Raw genomic sequence first — 13034 nt, forward strand, 5'->3', positions numbered from 1 at the left:
TACTCAGTCCTTCTTGTTCAGCCAATTGCTAAGACAAACAAGTTTGTTTACATTTATGGGAAATACTGCTGCCTGCTTCTTATACACAATGTCACCTGAAAGTGAGAACAGGCATTGGCATGGCACTTTTATAGCTGGAATTGCAAGGTATTTACGTGCCAGATATGCTAAACATTCATATGCCCTTTCATGCTTTGGCCACCATTCCAGAGGACATGCTTCCATGCTGATGATGCTCATTAAAAAAATTAATGCATTAAATAAATTTGTGACTGAACTCCTTGGGGGGTGAATTGTATGCCTCCTGTTCTGTTTGACCTGCATTATATTTCATGTTATAGCAGTCTCGGATGATGACCCAGCACATGTTCATTTTAAGAACACTTTCACAGCAGATTTGACAAAACACAAAGGTACCAATGAGAGATTGCTATGAATAGATACAGTACTCGACCCAAGGTTTAAGAATATGAAGTGCCTTCCAAAGTCAGAGAGACAAGGTGTGGAGAATGCTTTAAGATGTCTTAAAAGAGCAACACTCTGATGCAGAAACTACAGAACCCGAATCACCAAAAAAGAAAATCAACCTTCTGCTGGTGGCATGTGACTCAGATGATGAAAATGAACATGTGTCGGTCTGCTCTGCTTTGGATTGTTATCGAGCAGAACCCGTCATCAGCATGGATGCATGTAATCTGGAATGGTGTTTGAAGCATGAAGGGACATATGATTCCTTAGTGCATCTGGCTTGTAAATATCTACAACAGTGCCATGTGAATGCCTGTTCTCACTTTCAGCTGACATTGTAAAGAAGATGTGGGCAGCATTATCTCTTGCAAATTGTTACCAAACTTGTTTGAGCAGTTGGCTTAAGTAGGACTGAGTGGACTTGTAGGTTCTAAAGCTTTACATTGTTTTATTTTTGAATGCAGTTATTTTCTGTATGTAATTCTACATTTGTAAGTTCAATTTTCATTATAAAGAGATTGCACTACAGTACTATTATTAGGTGACTTGAAATATACTATTTCTTTTGTTTTTTTTACAGTGCAAATATTTGTAATAAAAATAAATATAAAGAGAGCACTGTATGCTTTGCATTCTGTGTTGTAATTGAAATCAATATATTTGAAAATGTAGAAAACATCCAAAATATTTAAATAAATGGTATTCTATTGTTTAACAGTGCGATTAATCACAATTTTTTTAATTGCTTGACAGCCCTAAATACAACCCTTTCAATATTGTACATATTCTACCATTTCCACTTCTGATTATATTTTTAAATAAGAAAGGCCCTGTTGTCATTTAAAAATTAGGAATTACCAATTCCCTTTCTGTTTAAAAATTGTTCAGTTTTTTAGGTCATAGCTGTCATTTATCTCAAGCTGACATTTAAAACAAAATTTCTGTGACCATTCACTGTGAATTTTTTTTTTTATAACAGGATAATTTATATGAGTTGTATTTTCCCTATTTTACCAATAATTTACCACATCTACTGGCTCTGCCATGTAAGAATTCTGGTAATTAATTGTTAAGTGTCAGAAAACCAAATAATTAATCCATTATGATGAGTAACTACAAGAATCACACCTTCACAAACTGCAAGACTTCATGGTAGAAGTAGTTTTAGCATCTGCCAACACTTAGTTGAGACTTACTTATACTCCATCCTAGTCTATGTTTTAACTAACATAGTCTTTCTTTTAATATTATCGGAGTCATATCGTTTTTTCTTCAAAATTTTCTTACTTTAGCAAATTTAGCTATACAAACTGTGTTCTTTTGTCTTCCTGAAAACACAGATGGAGGTACACTCACATGGGAGTCCGAGAGAGAGAAAGGGAAAGAGACATGGAATTGCTCTATAAGCTAATGTGCAGAACTAAGCTCTGTGTTTTTGGATGAGGCTGTGTTGTTGGAATATAAATTAACATTTGAGTCTAATGATACTATGTGCAAAGCCAACACAACTTCTAATTAATTATGGTTCTATCATGCCAAAACATTACTTTATTCTAAGGAGAACATTACATTTGAAGAATAATGATTGCCCACACTACAAGCATCCATTACATTTCCTTCTGCTTGGGTCTAATTCATTAACATTTGCAGCAATTTTTATGCAGTAATTTTCATAATCCTTATTAATAAGCAGTAACAGTAGACATGAATGTTTCTCTCCTTGTGATGGATCTGAAGATGTACTTTACACTGTCACACAGTTGGCTTAAGATTAAATTCATAAAAGCAAGTTTCCTGAAAGTTAAGACGAGGGCTTTTAAAGATAATTTAACCACAACCTGATTGGCAGAAACACAAATACTTACAGCCTCTGAGTATTACCTATTACCATGGCCATATAATCACTGCAATTCTGTGGCCGCAGAATCAAATTCAGAATTTATCACATTTATCCATTTATCACAGAATCTTCAGAAGTCGTGCTACAGTCACAAAAGCTGGAACTTATCTACACTATGTGTTAACTAAACCAGCTTTCAGGAGATAGCCGTGAAAACTGCTTCAGATCACAAGTCATTCTATACAGTAGGCTGAGTCAAAGTGGTCAGAGTCTCCTTGTCTGTCCTAATCTTTATGGCTGTAGCTGCTGCAGCAGCAATTCAAGAAGCCACAGTGCCATAAGGTTCCTTCTGCAGAGCTACCATCTTAACAGCGCTGCTTCTTTTTGTTTTTGATTTCTTTATTATACATGTAGCTCTTCTCTTGTTGTTGTTGCTGCTGCTTTTTGACACAAAAAGAAAGTGCAGGACTCTGGAATGGTCCACTTAGGAGGAGAAATTGACAATAGTCAGGCATTTCTTTTGTACAATCTTGTCTATTTACAAAGAATGTACAAGTCCTGTATCTCTGAAGACAGAATGAATCAAATAATAGGAAACAGGCAGCTTCTTTTTGCTCACAGCACCATTCAGACACAGGCACAACACACAACAAGAACTGATGTCAAAGTGGAGAGAAAGTTTGTGTGTGTGTAGGGGTCGGTTATTTCTAATTGTTTCAGATTGAACTTCTGGCGGTGTTTCTATTTGATATCTTCATTTTTATTACAAATATATATTTAAACATTTCATCATTCTACCTAGTAGTCTATATTATTTTCCCAAGTTCTTTCCTGGTTTTCAAGAATCTTCACTTTTCCAAGTAGATGACCCCTTAGTCTGCAACCTACTTTCCTTCCATGATCTTTTGTGTGTTTTGCCTGTGTATGTTTCTACCATTTCCCCATTGTTTCTCCATATGACTATTGCCTGTACTCCTGCAGGGATTTTCTTCCTAATGCAGTTCAGACAGTCTTTTCTTACTTTTCCCTGACTGACTTTGCTCACAACCACCATATGAGCTGCAAATTGCTGCCATTGTCATTTCCCATTCCAGGAATGAGCAGACAAAGGAGCACATTTTGCAGCTCATGCACTTGAAATGGGAAGTGACAATGGTAGTTTTTTTTTGCAGCCCATAAACGCTGGTAATGGGGGTATTATTTCGCTGCACTGCAAATCTAGTAAGTTTGTGTTTCATATCTTCACAGACCAAGTATTTGAAAGGGAAAAACGTGATATCTGTTGATTGTGTGGTGAATCTGGACAGCAAATTTATATTAAAATTATATATTCTAGCATGATTTTGCTGTCAATTAACGCTGCTGAAGAATTTTGATGTGGCTGCAGAATCTAGGATGATTGTACCTCCAAATATGTGGGACCCAATCTATCCCTAGAGAACTAGAAGATTCTCAGCATGTGTTTGAGCTAACATGAGAAAATTTCATTAGAGCTCTTCTCATAAAAATGTTACTCATATAGCAGCTAATTTCCTTTTTTCCTAATCATAAGTTGAAGAATTTGTACAGCGCCCTGACTCTGTTTGCAGCAGTCTCAACTGTTGCTCTTCAGAATTTGGAATATTGTTCTGTAGCATTGCCTCTGTACTTAATTGCTGACCCACTTGCATGCTTTCATTATCCAAACCGTATAGATTCCCAGACTCATGCTTTCTGTCTATTACAAAAGCAGTAAGGCTTAGATAAAAGTGAGTTGTTTTAGCAAAATGCATTTATTATTCTATAGCATCTCATACAGGAAGAGAAAACATGGTTTAGTTATTACTTATTTATTTATTTTAAACATTTAATAGTGGCCACAAGTGCAGGGCCGCCCGGGGGGGGGCCCAAGAGGGGAAATTTGCCCCGGGCCCCTCGGGCCCCCACGAGAGTTTTTCCAGGCCCCTGGAGTGGGGTCCTTCACTCACTCTGGGGCCCCCGGAAAACTCTCGCGGGTCCAGGCCCCCAGAGCTTCTTCCACTCCCGGTCTTCACTGGCGGGCGGTCCTTCCGCTCTGGGGCGGAAGGACCCCCCCACCGGCGAATTACTGCCAAAGTGCAGCTGGGTCTTCGGCGGTAATTCGGCGGCAGGGGGTCCACGCCACAGGTCTTCAGGGCACTGCGGCGGCGGGTCCCAGATCGGAAGGACCCCCCACCGCTGAATTACCGCTGAAGCGGGGCCCCCTGCCGCCGAAGACCCCAGGCCCCCAGAATCCTCTGGGCGGCCCTGCACAAATGTGCTATGGATTTCCTAGAAAACATACAGAAGATAGAACCCTGACCCAATGAATAGTGTTGATATAATATACAATAGATTATACTTAATAGCAACCTGGATATTAACAAGTTCCCCAACATTTTGGCAGGAATCAATCCCATTCCATTTATTTTAATGTTAATGGGATTTGGATTCTGACAATGGCATGATGCTTATTAAGAATATTTTTAGAAGAACCTCCCCCCAGCTGTAGGCAGGTTTGCAAGGCTGCAGCCAGGGAAGGAAGTGCTAAGGTGTTTTTTCCTTGGATGCAGCCCTGCAAAGCTGTGTGCTTGGTGCTAAGCATATTTCTAGCACTTCCTTCTGGGGCTGCAGCCCCCCAAATGTACCTGTGCACAGGGACCACATAAGAGCGGAGGCTGTGGGCAGGGCAGCAGTGGGGAAGGGGCTGCAGCAGAGATGCCAGAACTGTGTAGTACCAGTGTTGCCATTTCTCATGATTTTGTCATAGGTATCATGATAATTATTGTTTTCCTTAAACCCCCAGCTCCTGGTGTCAAGTGTATATGTGATTATTTCAGTCTTCATTCTTAAAGAAAAAGTAAGTTTCTAGCTCTTGTGGCTGTGGAGAAAGCTTCAAAACGTGACCCCAGTGAACCTAAGATAAAGCAAATAAAAAGAACACCAAATCTTCTACATCCATAGCGACTAGGGTGGTGTTTTCTGGAAGATCACCAATGGATTGTAGTTTCCTCAGGTGTCTCGAAGATAGCTGGCAGTGCTGGTAGCGTAGGGCCTGAGGAAAGAGTCCACATAGCCAGACAAATCTGCTGTCAGAGTGTCAATGCCTGAGATGATGGGGCACCCAGGATTCCTAGGTTTATGGATCTTGGATAGCAGATAGAATACCCCTGGTCGGGTCTCTAGAGGTGTGTCTATGTAGATTTGTTTCTATGCTTCTTCATGGCATTTCTTGAGCAGATGGTGCAGTTTATTTTGCTAACCCTCATTGGGATGTGCCATGTGGTGTCAGAGAGTATGCCATCATGTGCCAGCAATGCCCCTGTGCCATGTACATTAGCCAAACTGGACAGTCTCTATGCAAAAGAATAAATGGACACAAATCAGACATCAAGAATTGTAACATTCAAAAACCAGTAGGAGAGCACTTCAATCTCCCTGGACACTCAATAACAGTCTTAAAAGTGGCCATTCTTAAAAAAAAAAAAAAAAACCCTTCAAAAACAGACTTCAGTGAGAAACTGCAGAACTGGAATTAATTTGCAAACTTGACACCATCAAATTAGGTCTGAATAAAGACTGGAAGTTTCTGGGTCGCTACAAAAAGTAATTTTCCCTCTGATACTCACACCTTCTTGTCAACTGTTGGGAATGGGCAACATCCACCCTGATTGAATTGGCCCCATTAGCACTGACCCCTCACTTGGTAAGGACACTCCCATCTTTTCATGTGCTGTAATTTATATACCTGACTACTGTATTTTTCATTCCATGCATCTGATGAAGTGGGTTTTAGTCAACGAATGCTTATGCCCAAATAAATTTGTTAGTCTCTAAGGTGCCACAAGGACTCCTTGTTGTTTCTTCCTGAGAGGCAGATGTTAGGTTGCTGGAATAATTCTTCCTTGTACCTAGTGCTGTTCACTGGATTTTTCACACTCCAGAGAGACATAGCTATGCCAATGTAACTTTTCAGTATAGATCAGCGCTGACACTGTGGCCAAAAGGGCTAATGCTATCCATGGATGTATAAACAGAGTCATCTAGAGGTTATTTTACTTCTGTATTTGCCATTGGTGTTACCTCTGCTGGAATACTGTGTCCCGATTCTGATGGCTACAATTCAAAAGCATGCTGATAAATGGGAGGCATGAGAATGATTATAGGATTAGACAACACGCCTTAGTGATAGACCCAAGGAGCTCAATCTATTTAGCTTAAACAAAGAAAAGGTTAAGTGGTGATTTCAGTATAATCTATAAGTACCTACTGTAACCATGCATCAGTGGGTCACAAATGAGGATGCCAAATTCAGGACAAACTGCTGAGAAATAGGGAATATACACCCCAACACCGGTGGCTATCCCCCATAAGATATACCAAACCAGCAACAAAAGTAAACTTCTGTTTCACCACACTGGCTAACAAGAAGTCATAAAAGCAGTTTCTTTGGGTATCCCAGTCCTTGTATTACCACCGAAAACACTTACCCCAAAATCATGCTGATGCCAATCCTTTAGTATCTAGAATTTGAATGTTTATTCATAAAAAGAAAGAAAGAGAGGTGAGAGTTAAAATTCTTTAAAGGAATCAAATACATACAGTAATTGCAAAGTTCTTGGTTTAGGCTCGTAGCAGTGATGGAATAAACTGCTGGCTTAAGTCAAGTATCTGGTTGCTTCCAAATCATTGGATGATCCTCTGTCCATTGGTTAGAATGCTCCCATTAGTATAGTCTAGAGGCTGGAGCAGAAAAGTGACTGAAGCAGGATAGAGGCTGGAGCAGGATAGAGGCAAAGTTGAGGGGTTTCTAAGGCCTTTTATATCTTCTGTCATGTGGAGGGAATCCCATTGGTCTTACTGTGAAAAAGTACAGTAACAAGATGGTTGTTGGAGTCAAATTGACAAGTCACATGTCCATGCATTTTGCCTAGTCACAGCAGGAAATTCCATTAAGTGTACATAGGCGTCTCCCATGCTCTTATCAGTTAAAAGTTCTTTTGATGGGGCACTCAATTTGAACAGTCCCTCCAAGATGTGCTGGTTAGCTACCTTGTGGGCGTTACCCCAGGGACAAACATTTGAAATCAAGGTATAGAGCCAACATTCATAACTTCAAATACAAAAATGATACATGCATACAAATAGCAGAACTATATTCAGTGATTCATAACCTTTCCCTAGACACCTCACTTTACAATCTTTGCACAAGATTTGTTGCAAATATATAATAGTGGTAGCAACAATGATTGAGATGGTCATATTTTAATCAGATAACATCACATCTACAGTGGAGAAAATGTGTTATAATGGACTCTTCAATGTGGCAGAGAAAGGGCACAATCCAATGGCTGGAAGTTATGCTAGACAAATTCAGACTGGAAATAAGTTATATATTTTGAACGGTGAGGATAATTAACCATTGGAACAACTTACCAAGGATCATGGTGGATTCTCCATCACAGACAATTTTTAAATTGAGATTAGGTTTTTATTCTAAAAGATATTCTCTGGGAATTTTTGAGTGGAAGTTCTATGGCCTGTTTTAAGAAGGAGGTCAGACTAGATGATCACAACGGTCCCTTTTGGCCTTGGAATGTATGAAAGGGCTAGGCTGACATACCCTTACTCACATTGGCCCTATTTAGGCTCTTATTTAAGGCATGCTTAAAAAACATTAGCTAATGATTTTTAACTAGGACATTTTCATAGAGTAGCATGGACAGGGTTTAATACCTTTAAAAACATGTTAGCTGATCAGAGACAATCCCAAACAGGGAGTCTAGGAAGGTCCATCAGTCAGCATAGCATAGGTGAAGGAGTTAGCAGGTGACACACATCAGAGGCAGAGAGAAAGCATGGTGGGTGGGAGATGGTGAGCACAAGGATGGGGTTGTGGAAGCACATGTATTGAATTTGTTTTATCTTTGATTAAATTGTCACGGTACTGGGAGCTCCTGGAGCATGCAAACCATATGGGTAGCTTTGTCATCTTTGGAAAGAAAACAGTGTGTTCCCCACTTCACCTGGACAATGAGGAGGGGAGGCAGGATAATGGTTATGTCTTCATACCACCCTTCTTGGCCACCTTTCACAATAACAGAACACCACTATCTGTCACCTTCAGCCCCCAACTAAAACCTCTCCAGCACATCATCAAAGATCTACAACCTATCCTGAAAGATGATCCCTCACTCTCACAGATCTTGGGAGACAGACCTTCTCCTCGCTTACAGACAACCCCCTAACCTTAAGAAAATACTCACCAGCAACCACACACCACTGAACAAAAACACTGACCCATGAACCTAGCCTTGCAACAAAGCCTGATACCAACTCTGTCCACATATCTTTTCAAGTGACATCATCATAGGACCTAATCACATCAGCCATGCCATCAGCGTCTAATTCACCTGCACATCTACCAATGTGATATATGCCATCATGTGCCAGCAATGCCCCTCTGCCATGTACATTGGCCAAACCGGACAGTCTCTATGCAAAAGAATAAATGGACACAAATCTGACATCAGGAATCATAACATTCAAAAACCAGTAGGAGAACACTTTAACCTGTCTGGTCACTCAATTACAGACCTGAGGGTGGCAATTTTGCAACAGAAAAGCTTCAAAACCAGACTCCAAGGAGAAACTGCTGAACTCGAATTGATATGCAAATTAGATACAATCAATTTAGGCTTGAATAGAGACTGGGAGTGGCTGAGCCATTATAAACATTGAATCTATCTCCCCATGTAAGTATTCTCACACTTCTTATCAAACTGTCTGTACTGGGCTATCTTGATTATCACTTCAAAAGTTTTTTTCTCTTACTTAATTGGCCTCTCAGAGTTGGTAAGACAACCCCCACCTTTTCATGCTCTCTGTATGTCTGTATATATATATATATATATCTTCACTATATGTTCCATTCTATGCAGCCGAAGAAGTGGGCTGTAGCCCACAAAAGCTTATGCTCAAATAAATTTGTTAGTCTCTAAGGTGCTGCAAGTACTCCTGTTCTTTTTTCACAAAGCTAGCACCAATAAGGAGCTTCTGATGCTTTCCTTAATGGTATTCTGGCTAGCCTCAGTTTTCAGAAGGAAAACCACTTGTACCCTTCCTTCTTTGAATTAGGGTCTGGCTAGAATCTGGCCTTGCATGACTTGTTTTGACTCACACAGCAATATATCAAATTAGCTAATGAAGCTGACATCCTTTGTCAACTGCTTTGAAATCTACTGATGAAAAGTGATATATAAGAGCTAGGTATAACCAGTATTACCTTTTTCACAGTATTTTTCCCCTTTCTCCTTTTTTATGACTTCCTGAATGTTCCATGTCTATTTTATTTGTGGCACACTTCAGTTCTAACATGGGGTTCAGATTCTCTCTCTCTCTCTGGCAATTCATCACTTTGGTATCTGAGCACGTATTTATATACCACATTGTTGCATCTGTAACTTCTGTCTGTACCACAAAGCTTCTATATTTTTTTTAAAAAAAGAATACATTTCTGCACAGTCAGTTGTCTGGGATCTGTCCAATAGTTTCAGTGTATCTGTAGTGGCAATGATCATTCCAACCTCACTCTCTTAACTTTTGTTAAAGTGAGCTGAGCTTCTGAGAGTAACCCTTTTCGATTATATCCATTCCATAAGCCACAAACAAATCTATCTCACAAAAAGAGTCCTATAAAGTGTCTATTAAATCACAGTGTTCTGTGAAATTCCTTATCTTTGCTATGTAAGTGCTGCTGCTCTCTCCTTTCTAGGAAATCCAGGAGAAGCTTATGAAATCGGAGTCTGTCTTTCTGCCATTTCCAAAGACTTCCAACGTAAGTGGTTTTACAAAATGTCTTCAAAGTTTATTTAATTGTCTTGTCTTCGTAGGTTTCTCTGGTTCTATTATTTCTTGAAGTAATTGTCTATTTCCTCCCACTATTAAGCTAAGCAGGGTGAGCACTTTCTTCTATTCCGGTGCTTCATTAGCAATAAACTGTAGATTCAGTCCTTCAGTGTAGGTACTGAATGTTTTTCAGCATGGATTGAAGTGTTCTATTAATCCTGTAAGAGACTTTATTGTCTCACTGTAGTGACTGATTTACTTTGTAGGGTTTTTTTCCTTCCTTTTATTTTACCAAATGCTAGCTTGGTTATTTGTGTAGCTAGTAAATATTCATTTTCCCCATCACTAGAACTAATAAAAAACCTTTGAATGTTGATTTTTCAAAGAAACTGTTGGAAAAATTGAATGTTAACAGAAGAAAAATGAAAAAAAAAATCTAAAACTGCTCCCCCCCATTTTAAGCAACTCCATTCATCTGTTTTTAGTGAGATACAGTAGAAATTCAACAAAGAGATGTCTCCAACCTTCTAATTTAATACTGCATCACAGTTTTAACACCACTGAATTGCCTTACTAGCATATCAGTTAATCCATGACTTCTTAAACTGGTATACATAGATTTGGTAGAAAAATGATGGGAGAGAATGTGAAAAGTCAACCAGCAATTGCAGAGAATGAACAAAAGAGACCACGCCAAAACCTAGACAGATTAGGTATTTTAATACCTATTTAGCTCCTCTGGACAACTATTAAAGAACTGTGATGCATAATGCAAAGTTAACTGGAGAGAGTGCAATTAGTGCACTTGCAGAGTGGGCCAGGCCCAGCTGGGAAAAGACGCCTAGATGAGAAGGAGATTGCAGAAAGAGATAGAAAGAACTCCACAGTCCCTCTCTGGTTTCTGGAGAGTAAAGGAAAGGCCTAGAGAGAGGCAGATGTAGAGTAAGGCCAGAAATGGGCTGTGTAAAGGGGCCTGAAGGAAGGCCAAGGCAGGAAGAAGTCCAGGGAAGCAGAGAGGAACCCAGAAAATAAAAAGGGCCTGTGTTGCCCTACAGGCCACTGGGAAAGGTGTTGCAGAAATTCCGTGACACAAGGGAGAGAAGAACTTTGAGTTTGGAACCAGGTATCCAGGGAGAAAACCCATGCAAGGCATTTCTCTGCACAAGAGAAGAAGAAGAACTCTGCAAAGCCCACAAAGAGGTGAAGAGTTATCTTTGAGCTTAGTTTATTGCACTATTTGTTTACCTCAGAAGTGACCTGGCTGGAGGATGAGTCACAAGACAAGGCAGACCACTGAAGGGCTGGATCATCTGTTGGCAGGAGGCACAAGAAGAGTTGAACTTGCTATACCGGTGACTCTACTCTTCTATGAACATTCTGCTCAGTTTCTATCTCAACTCAGAAAAAAAAAAGTTAGGAACACTAACTTTTAGACCAGTCAAACCTCACCCTCGTTGGTTGGATGCTATTGTGTAGATATATATGCGTGTTGTTGCTGTGTCAGACTCAGGATATTAGAGAGACATGTAGCTGAGGTAATATCTTTTACTGGACCAATTTCTGTTGGTGAGAGAGATGAACTTTCAAGCTCTTCTTCAGGATTGAGAAACTTAGAGTGTCTCAGCTAAATACAAGATGGAACTGATTGTTTAGCATTAACTCATTAACAGATATTCAAGACACCATTCAAGGTGACATGGTATAGATAACAGCTAATAACAAAATCAGTCACCAGTGATTTCAGACAGCTAAATGGAAACAGATTTTTTTTTAACAATGTTGGACCGTGTCCTCTGAGGGTTCAGGTTCTCATCTAATTTACATTGTGTAAATCTAAAAGATCTCAATTGAATTCGGTGGCATTCTTTCAGATTTACATCAGCATAACTGAGTTCAGAATCTGGCACTGAGCCTAAGCAAAAGTATGGAACAGGGATTGTCTTTTCATTCTGTGTTTGCTCCTAGGTCCTACAATAGTACAAACAATATATAATGATAATAAAACAGGTTTATTATATAGAGCAAGATTAATCATATCTATTATTTTGCTGATTTAGTGCCTGATCCAACTCCCAATAAAGCTGGGAGAAAAAGTCCTGTTAATTTCTGTGGCATCTGAATCAAACCCTGGTCCTCAACTTTACTCAAGCAAAGTTTCCAATGAAGTAAATAGGAGTTTTGCCAGAGAACTGACTGCAAGATTGAAACATTATTTACACAAAATGTCTTTAGCAGAACTATATATACTTGTCACTTGCACCGAACTGTTTTTAAGACCAGTACAAACTGACGCAATGTCAATACTTTTCCAATGTAGATTAGAAAGACAGCCCAACACCCAGGACTATACACGAGGATGTAATGCTGACTACAAAAATATAGGTGTTTCTATCAGCAAATCATTACCAAATGGTATTATGTTCCTGTTTAGTTACAAATGCCTTGAGAATGGTAATGTTTAAAATTCTCTGAGGCTGCATTTGCTGCATTCTGCAACTGAAGCATGAAATGTTTCTATCTTGGGAATATGATTTGTTTCGGTTTAATTCTCTATTTAGCCTTTTTAAAATAGGAAATGGTTCCCTTTAGTTCAATCTTAGTACTGTTTGTTAGAAAGGGGATATTTATGGGTATTTGAGCGTGATGATTGTATTCAATCTTTTTGCATCATATAATGGCTACATGCTTTTTTAGAAAGCTGTTAACATGCATATTTTAGAAGATATTGTAGCCTCCTACAGATCCTCTCTGAATAAAATCCAGCTTAGTGACAGACTCTGAAAGGAAAACCAAAAGCTAACACAAGATTGGATTAAGAAAGAAAATCTCCTAGGGTTGGGAAGTCATCATAATGATGACTGTTCTAATAAAAATGGGAAGA

The sequence above is a fragment of the Mauremys reevesii genome, linkage group 1, assembly GCF_016161935.1.
Source record: "Mauremys reevesii isolate NIE-2019 linkage group 1, ASM1616193v1, whole genome shotgun sequence".
NCBI classification, from domain to species: domain Eukaryota; kingdom Metazoa; phylum Chordata; order Testudines; family Geoemydidae; genus Mauremys; species Mauremys reevesii.